This window comes from Triticum dicoccoides, chromosome 3B (genome assembly GCF_002162155.2).
Source record: "Triticum dicoccoides isolate Atlit2015 ecotype Zavitan chromosome 3B, WEW_v2.0, whole genome shotgun sequence".
Taxonomy (NCBI): domain Eukaryota; kingdom Viridiplantae; phylum Streptophyta; class Magnoliopsida; order Poales; family Poaceae; genus Triticum; species Triticum dicoccoides.
Genome location: NC_041385.1, coordinates 491,824,488 through 491,835,156, shown reverse-complemented (window position 1 = coordinate 491,835,156; position 10,669 = coordinate 491,824,488).

Below are 10,669 nucleotides of genomic sequence, written 5' to 3'. Positions count from 1 at the left end.
TAAGTGCAAAGAAGCTAGCAGCCCCCCTCCCTCGTGTCGGCACGAAGGGAATCCTAAGCTATGAATGGATGCCCCCCAACCGTGGTTCACCTAGCAAAGTGCGAAGTAGCAAGCAGCCCCCCTCATGTCGGCACAAAGGAAATCCTAAGCTATGAATGCACCGCTGATACGTCTCCAAAGTATCTATAATTTCTGATTGTTCCATGCTATTATATTACCTGTTTTGGATGTTTATGGGCTTCACTATACACTTTTATATCATTTTTGGGACTAACCTATTAACCGGAGGCCCAACCCAAATTGCTGTTTTTTTGCCTATTTAAGTGTTTCACAGAAAAGGAATATCAAACGGAGTCCAAATGGAATGAAACCTTCGGGAGAGATCTTTTTGGAACAAACGCAATCCAGGAGACTTGTTGTGGACGTCAAGAAGTAAAAGAGGCGGCCACGAGGGTCCAGGGCTCGCCCTAGGGGGGTGGGCGCGCCCCCTGTAACGCCTCGGATGCAACTTTCCATATTCGTAACTCCGACTCTTGCCATTTCGGGCCATGTGATTTATTATTTCCTCCGTGGTTGGGTTTTTGTCTGTTGTTTTGCATTTTGTTCTTGTTATGCATCTCGTCTCATGTCATCATGTGCATTGCATCGGCATCATTTTCATAAAACTTGCATCCGTTCGGGTTCCGCCGGTTCTCTCCGTTGTCCGTTCTGAGCCCGACCACACTCGCACGCGCCCGCGGCACCTCCGAAATATTATTTTATAAGTGGCATAAAAATGTTCTCGGAATGGGATGCAACTTGTCGTGCGGTCTTATTATAGTGTAGACAGGCCGCCTGTCAAGTTTCATCGCATTCGGAGTCCGTTTGACTGCCCAATCGTTAAATAAATAACCGCGATATAGTCGGTATATTGGCCGGACGTTTCGATCTCCGAAACTGCCGCCGGGCTGCATTTCTCCTCTCTCTCCTATCAGCCCAAGCCTCTCTCACACAGCCCACTAGCCCAACTATCTAAACCCCTCCGCTCCGGACCATTGGATCGAGATCCGATGTCCGAAAACGGAGCAGAAACCCCCCTAACCCTAGCCTTACCCCTATATAAACACCCCTAGTCCATTTTGGGCATCCCTAGCCTTCCCCTACCTCCCAGCCGCCTCGCTCCTCGAAATCAGCGCCTCCCTCCCTCGGATCTGGCGCTGCCAGCCCGCCGCCGCCACTTGGCGCACCCCGATTGGCCCCGCCACCACCATCCGGCGCCCCTGACCACTCCCAAGCCTCCACGTCACCTCCCCCTCAGCCTCCGCCGCCGCGGCCCGCCAGGCCCGGATCTGGCCCGCCCCAGCCGAACCGGGCCCGAAGGAGCCCGTCGCTGTGCCCCGCAACCTTAGCGCCTTCGGTGCCCCGCGCCACGGAGCCGCTGCCGCCAGCCTCCTCCGTCGCCGCCGAGCTCGTTCGCCGGAGCACGAGCTCCACTGCGCGCCCAGGAGCTCCTCTGCCGCTGCTCGCCCGCCGGGCTCCCGTGCGCCCCCCGACACGTCTCCATTGCCATGGCGCAGCTCGGCATCTCCCTATCTCCGGCGACCTCGCCCCTCCTCCAGCCTCGTCGCGCCGCCCGAGCCCCGCCGTGCCCCGATCTGGTGCCAACCATCGGATCCGGCAGGCCCGCGACCGGATCCGCCTGCCTCGCCCCGCCGGGGTCGTCTTCCGTCACCGCCCTCCGCTGCTGTCTCGCCGCCGGAGTCCTCAGCGCCGCCGTTGACCGCTGCTGCCCCTGCCTTCCTCGATCCAGAGGGGATCGAGGAAGAGGAGAGCACCCGTTCGGGCTGGCCTGGTGCCCGCGTGGGCCTCCCCAGCGCCCCGGCCCAGCGCGCTGACCCCAAGCCCAACTGCGCCCCTTGTCGGGCCTCCTCCACCAACCGGCCCATGCGGCCTGGTGAGCACCCAGATCCCGTGCCCCCTCCTGTTCACTATTGGCCCAGCCGGTTTCGGCCCGTTGCTATTTTTCCCTGTCCAGCGATTTTAACATTATCCGTAGAATTAACAGTTTTACAGAAAACCCCTTAATGTTCATGCATCAATAATTAATCAACCGTGCATCGGATTTAAATAATTTATATATGTAAAATGCTCAGAAAATTGTGTAGATTAATAATATGCCACTTTCATCTATGTTAAAAATGTTTAACATGTTGTTTGTGTTTATTTTGCATAATGCCATGTTAAAATGTTTTATTTCATAACTAATTAACCGGAGCTCCGAATTTAATAAACTTTATATGTAAATGGGGTGGAAAAATGCATAGATTAACATGGTAGCATCACTTTGCATGTTTAACAACTCTAAAATTGTGTATAGGGCAGAACAGTACCAAATTCGAATATTGCTCATGAGGATTTTCCTGAATTGTTGTTTGTTACTTCCGGCCTCATTTAAACTTGCCTAGATAGGTAGTTTCATTATGCTTCACCCCTTGCCATGTTTAACAACATTTAATATTGTTGAGTAGCTTATACGAGATTAAACTAAATATGTCAATGTGGTGTTTTGTCAATATGCAACTCGTTGCATATTGATCTCCACTTAACTTGTAGTATTGTTTGTTGCACTTTGCCATGCCATGCCTTATTAAACCGGACATGCATCATACTTGTTTGTGCATCATGCCATGTTTATGCTTGTGCATTTACCATGTTGTTTGTTTCTTTCCGGTGTTGCTTCTTAGTTCCAGTAATGTTGCGATTATGAGGATTCGTTCGACTACGTCCGCTTGTCTTCTTCATGGACTCGTTCTTCTTACTAGCGGGATTTCAGGCAAGATGACCGCTACCCTAGATCTCACTACTATCATTGCTATGCTAGTTGCTTCATTCTATCACTTTGCTGCGCTACCTATCATCTGTTTGTCGAGCCATCCCATGTTGCCATGAACCTCTAACCTTTGACACCTTTCCTATGCAAACCGTTGTTTGGCTATGTTACCGCTTTGCTCAGCCCCTCTTATAGCGTTGTTAGTTGCAGGTGAAGTTGAAGATTGCTCCATGGTGGACAGGATTTTGGTTGGGATATCACAATATCTCTTATATTATTATTAATGCATCTATATACTTGGTAAAGGGTGGAAGGCTCGGCCTTATGCCTGGTGTTTTGTTCCACTCTTGCCGCCCTAGTTTCCGTCATACCGGTGTTATGTTCCCAGATTTTGCGTTCCTTACGCGGTCGGGTGATTTATGGGACCCCCTTGACAGTTCGCTTTGAATAAAACTCCTCCAGCAAGGCCCAACCTTGGTTTTACCATTTGCCTCACCACCACCTACTTTTCCCTTGGGAGTAATTAACCCAAGGGTCATCTTTATTACAGCCCCCCCGGGCCAGTGCTTGTCTAAGTGTTGGTCCTAACTAGAGCCCTTTGCAGCGCCCCCTCAGGGAAACTTGAGGCCTGGTTTTAGTTGTACGGATTTCTCATCCGGTGTTGCCCTGAGAACGAGATATGTGCAGCTCCTATCGGGATTGTCGGCGCATCGGGCGGTCTTGCTGGTCTTGTTTTACCATTGTCGAAATGTCTTGTAAACCGGGATCCCGAGTCTGATCGGGTCTTCCTGGGAGAAGGTCTATTCCTTCATTGATCACGAGAGCTTGTCATGGGCTAAGTTGGGACACCCCTGCAGGGTATAATCTTTCGAAAGCCGTGCCTGCGGTTATAGGCAGATGGGAATTTGTTAATGTTCGGTTGTAGATAACTTGACACCAGATCCGAATTAAAACGCAGCAACCGCGTGTGTAGCCGTGATGGTCTCTTTTCGGCGGAGTCCGGGAAGTGAACACGGTCTTTGGGTTATGTTTGACGTAAGTAGGAGTTCAGGATCACTTCTTGATCATTGCTAGCTTCACGACCGTTCCGCTTGCTCTCTTCTCGCTCTTATTTGCGTATGTTAGCCACCATATATGCTTAGTCGCTGCTGCAGCCTCACCACTTTACCCCTTCCTTTCCCTTTAAGCTTTGCTAGTCTTGATACCCATGGTAATGGGATTGCTGAGTCCTCGTGGCTCACAGATTAGTACAACAACAGTTGCAGGTATAGGTTATGCAATGACCATGACGCGAGAGCGATGTCTGATTGTTTGGAGTTCTTCTTCTGCTTCTTCTTCGATCAGGGGATAGGTTCCAGGTCGGCAGCCTGGGCTAGCAGGGTGGATGTCGTTTGAGTTTCTGTTTGTGTTTCATCTGTAGTCGGATGATGCTCTTATGTATTGTGATGTTGTATTCATGTAGCATTGTATGCCTTATGTATGTATCCCCATCTATTATGTAATGTTGATGTAATGATATCCACCTTGCAAAGCGTTTCAATATGCGGTTCTATCCTTGGTGGGACCTTCGAGTCTCTTTAGGATAGTATCGCATATTGGGCGTGACACCCCCCACCCTCGTGGCTCCCCTGACCGACTTCCTTCGCCTATATATATATATATATATATATATATATATATATATATATATATATATATATATATATCTACGTACCTCGAAAACATCCAGGAGCACCACGAAACCCTATTTCCACCACCACGACCTTCTGTACCCGTGAGATCCCATCTTGGAGCCTTTTTCGGCGCTCCATCGGTGGGGGAATCTTCCACTTATTCTAGATTAAAAGCAGTTCAGGACCAGGTATGCCGACCACGATATTTGGAGTTTGCGGAGGGCTTCTACATCAACGCCAAGGCCTCTCCGATGAGTTGTGAGTAGTTTACCATAGACCTTCGGGTCCATAGTTATTAGCTAGATGGCTTTCTCTCTCTTTGAATCTCAATACAATGTTCTCCTTGATCTTCTTGGAGATCTATTCGATGTAACTCTTTTTGCGGTGTGTTTGTCGAGATCCGATGAATTGTGGGTTTATGATCAAGTTTATCTATGAGAAATATTTGAATCTCCTCTGAATTCTTTTATGTATGATTGGTTATCTTTGCAAGTCTCTTTGAATTATCAGTTTGGTTTGGCCTACTAGATTGATCTTTCTTACAATGGGAGAAGTGCTTAGCTTTGTGTTCAATCTTGCGGTGTCCTTTCCCAGTGACAGCAGGGGCAGCAAGGCACGTATTGTATTGTTGCCATCGAGGATAAAAATATGGGGTTTATATCATATTGCTTGAGTTTATCCGTCTACATCATGTCATCTTGCCTAATGCGTTACTTTGTTCTTATGAACTTAATACTCTAGATGCATGCTGGATAGCGGTTGATGTGTGGAGTAATAGTATTAGATGCAGAATCGTTTCGGTCTACTTGTCGTGGACGTGATGCCTATATACATGATCATGCCTAGATATTCTCATAACTATGCACTTTTCTATCAATTGCTCGACAGTAATTTGTTCACCCACCGTAATACTTATGCTATCTTGAGAGAAGCCACTAGTGGAACCTATGGCCCCCGGGTCTATCTTCCATCATATAAGTTTTCGATCTACTTTATTTTGCAATCTTTACTTTCTAATCTATATCATAAAAATACCAAAAATATTTATCTTACCTTATTATCTCTATCAGATCTCACTTTTGCAAGTGACCGTGAAGGGATTGACAACCCCTTTATCGCGTTGGTTGCGAGGTTCTTGTTTTGTTTGTGTAGGTATGAGGGACTTGCGAGAAGCCTCCTACTGGATTGATACCTTGGTTCTCAAAATTGAGGGAAATACTTACGCTACTTTGCTGCATCACCCTTTCCTCTTCAAGGGAAAACCAACGCAGTGCTTAAGAGGTAGCAAGAAGGATTTCTGGCGCCGTTGCCAGGGAGGTCTTCTCTCAAGTCAAGACATACCAAGTACCCATCACAAACTCTTCTCCCTCGCATTATATTATTTGCCGTTTGCCTCTCGTTTTCCTCTCCACCACTTCACCTTTGCCATTTTATTCGCCCTCTCTTTCCCGTTCGCCTCTTTTGCGTGCTTTTTATGTTACTTGCTGCCACTATGTCGGAAACTAGGGAGGTTATTGTTGATAAAGACATGGGAAACTTTGATGCTTTTGATGATCCTGCTGAAGAACCCACTGTCTTACATACTAAAAAGCTTCAAATTGGTAGTGGTAATATTATTCGAAAAGGGGTTATTCAAGATTTCTTTACTTGTGCCGGTGCTCTACCCGCTATGGGTGGATCTATTCTTCATAGAACTAGTAGTCTTGTGGATGCTATATCCTTGCTTATAGTTGAACTTGAAAGACAGTTTATGCATATGCATCCTTGCATACAAAGGATTTTCCTAGAATTTTCCAATATTGAGCATTCTTCTGTTAAGCGTGCAGCTACTATCTTTTTGGCACATGAGTTCAAATTTATAATAGAAGAAGCCAAAGAAATTTTTGCGCATTATAGGGTGGACGCTTGTCGTCCTCCCATAGAGGCAATCCTCTTTAATCAAGAGGACATGATGCGTTTACAATCTTTAGATCATTTTGCTTTTAATGAAAACCTTTGAAAAAAGGTTCCTACTGATGTTCTAGTTGATAGAATTTCTGAACTTAATAATGATTTTGCTATTCAAAACAATGGGTTAGGATTTTTTCTTGAGCATAGGCTCATGACTTTCTGCCAAAAGAATGCTTATAATGATGAATTAGTTGTGCAATATGAAGGGCCAAAGGAGGAACCCATACCTCCCGAGCTTGATCTTGGGGACTTCTGTCCCATTAAATTTAGCCCTTTTGGTTACTTTTTGTTGCCACAAAGAAAACTTGTTGCTGAACGTAGGGAATATGAGACAAGTTTTCATGATTTATCTTATTATTATGGCAATACTTAGATCTATTCTCGCTTTTGTGCCTAGCTAGGGGCGTTAAACGATAGCGCTTGTTGGGAGGCAACCCAATTTTATTTTTGTTCCTTGATTTTTATTCCTGTTTAGTAATAAATAATTCATCTAGCCTCTGTTTAGATGTGGTTTTATGTTTTAATTAGTGTTTGTGCCAAGTAGAACCTATAGGATCATCTTGGGTGATAGTTAATTTGATTTTGCTGAAAAACAGAAACTTTTGCGCGCACGAGAATAATTTTAATAAATCACAGAAATGTGATTTTTAGTTGATTCATTTTGCAGTAGATCAATAGACAAATTTCCTAGGACTTCCTATTTTGGTAGGATATTTAGAGTTCCATAAGTATTCGAAAGTTATAGATTTCTACAAACTGTTCTGTTTTTGACAGATTCTGTTTTATCGTGTGTTATTTGCTTATTTTGATGAATCTATGGCTAGTATCGGGGGTATGAACCATAGAGAAGTTGGAATACAGTAGGTTTAACACCAATATAAATAAAGAATGAGTCCATTACAGTACCTTAAGTGGTGGTTTTTCTTTCTTGCACTAACGGAGCTTATGAGATTTTCTGTTGAGTTTTGTGTTGTGAAGTTTTCAAGTTTTGGATAAAGATTTTATGGACTATGGAATAAGGACTGGAAGAGCCTAAGCTTGGGGATTCCCATGACACCACAAGGTAAATTCAAGGACAACAAAATCCTAAGCTTGGGGATGCCCCAGAAGGCATCCTCTCTTTCGTCTTCGTCTATCGGTAACTTTACTTGGAGCTATATTTTTATTCACCACATGATATGTGTTTTGTTTGGAGCGTCTTGTATGATATGAGTCTTTGCTTTTTAGTTTACCACAATCATCCTTACTGTACAAACCTTTTGTGGGAGACACACATGATTCGGAATTTATAGGCTTGTCACCGAGAACCACACGAGGGAGTGTACCATTCGAAGACAACCACTACATGCATATCTATGGTGGTGATGCATGCATGCATGTTTGAATACCATTTCACAACATTGATGTGGCGCGTGCGTCGAAAATCGCACACTCTCCCCACACAGAGCGAGATCGGTTCATGACGTGTTGTTGTACTAGCCACTTCGACTCAATGGGAGGGATTCATGCGTACACATGCATGCGTGTGTGCTCATATATATATATATATATATATATATATATATATATATATATATATATATATATATATAACCAATCTCGTTGTTAGGCAAAAAGTAGTGATGGACCAAGCGGGCCCACAAATGGAAAGCATCGATATCGCTGATAACCGCTTAAGTGGGTGTGAGAGGACAACCACCATCATTTTGCAAGTGGGCCAAACATATGTTGAATATAATACCTAAAATGCACAAATTTGATGTGCCACACATGCCTAAAAAACCGCAAACCATGCACCCACACAGAGTGAGGTTCATGAAGCGCACTACATATGATGGTCCCCTTCTCCCTCTTCGACCCATACTATATGCTCCTACCGTAATACAACCCAAAAAGAATCCTCATCGATGGTGAAACTAATTAACCTCTCTCGATGTAGGTCAAAGTGATGTACATGCATCGACAATGGCCTCGTGGACCCACAGACGGAAGCGTCACACATGAGTGTCCTAGCTAGGATAACCACCGCCTGCATGCATGTGGCGCAAAGAGGTGTTGTGTGATGTTTGAATAGCCATTTTCACAATTTTGATGTGGCACGTGCCTCGGAAACCGAAAAGTCCCGACAGTGAGTGAGGTGTACTTGTTCACGTATATATATATATATATATATATATATATATATATATATATATATATATATATATATATATATATATATATATATATATATATATATGCTAGTCCCCTCCCACCTGTTCGACGCGTACTATATACCATCATAACACACAAAAAAATGATTCTACGTTGCTGGTAAAATTAACCTCAATACCGGCTGTTCGTCAAAGTGATGGACGACGACCTCGCGGGCCCACAGAAACCGTCATACGCAAGTATCGAGTGTCATGTAGGACAACCATCGACTGCATGTGGCCAAAACATGTATGTATGAAAGGGTTGTGTAATGTTTTAAGTTACAAATTCATGATCTGGCACCGGCATGCCTAACAAAACGGCCAACCCACACGGTGGCTCACAACTCGTAGTGTGCTGCAAGCCACTAGCCACCCCCAGACGCACACACCCACACACACACACACCGCGAACCCACCGCAACTACAATGCATGTTAAATTAATTATCCCGTGGTGAACAAATATATGTTACCAAAGGAGGGAAGTTTTAATTTTGAAAAAAATCAGAGATCATTAAGACATTTTAGTACATTAATTGATTGATTTTCTATGGGTATAATGTGCAAAAATCAAATTTGAGCTACATGCACACGTGACAGTGTACCTAAATGGGTTGCAAAAACACATGTATCTCATTGGGTGCATGTTTACTCCCCGTGCAATAAATTTCAAACAATGAGAATCTTTTTTTTTTAAAATTCTAGTACACCCAAAACTTATTTGAAGTTCATGAGACTTATCGTGTTGTCATATGGACACCAATACAAAGTTGCATTGTACTTTTTTTGGTCAAATTTGAGACCAGTTTTGATTTAATCTTTATCTAATTACAAACGAGAGATTATTAATAATTGGGAACCAATATCCCAAATGGACTATTTATTCAAACCGTGAGCGTTAGACCAACAATGGATACGTGCCATGCTTTGGTTAGGCAAAAAATAAAGCGGCATCATTAATCATCGAAATAGAAAAACAATATACGTGCCGCCACGCGACCCATGTACCGTGCGAGCAGGCGTGAGTTGCCGGGACGCATGCGAGCAGTCCGCCACGTGGGCAGGCCGGGAGGCATGTGTGCGGGTGTGTGAATTGATGGAGGCATGCTCGCTGCACAGTGTCATCGGGCGGCGTGCGAGTAGCTGTGTGAAACGACGGTAGGCATGCCAGTAGTCCGGTGCGCAGGCTCACCGGGAGGCGAGCTAGTGGTTTGACTGCCGCACGCCTGTCTCCCACTACTCCATATTAATGGTGGGCCCGAGCGGCCGCACCCCCAATCCTCGCCACACACACAATCCCCTCTCTCCGCTTGCATCCTCGACGCTTCTCTCAGTCATCAAAGTCGCCAGTGTATGAGGATGCCGCCGAAGCGCCCCATCGGAGGGAGTGGCGACGCCGGGGCTGCTAAAGCGCCAGAGCACGGCGTGGAGATGGAGACAGAGGTTCCCGTCACCGCCGGCGAGTTATCGTGCAACCTGACGTCGTCGGGCTTCCACAGCCGGAGGCGGAGTTCCACACCGAGTCTGGTGACGACTCGGGCGACGACTCCGACGACTACTCAGGCAACGACTCCGACGACGACGGACAACTAGTTAGTCATCTATACCCATTTATGTGTCAAATAGATCCCAGGGTTTCTCTGTTTACTCCTGCCTCCCCCCTTTTGGAATAGAAATCCTATGGTTATGTTCTCCCAATCCATGAAATCTGAGTAAGTTTCGTTAGATCCGTGTAGTGTATTGATTGTTTGAATGGTACAAGTGAGAAGTGATTGGTTGTTTCATTTGTGGAAATGATTTCTGCTAGTAATCTGACTAGGGTTAGTGTTCGTGCTAATAATTCCTAGCCAGGAATTGACAATTGATTTTGAATGACCTACATATGTTTGTGCCATTATTTTCCTCAAGATTGGTCTGTACATAGACGAATGTGCTTAAAAATCAAACCATAATCTCTGGATATGTATAAATAAATAGACATAAATTCCCAATCCTACTTCATGGCATGTAATCGTTGATTTGATGCCAATTTTTGGCAACTCCC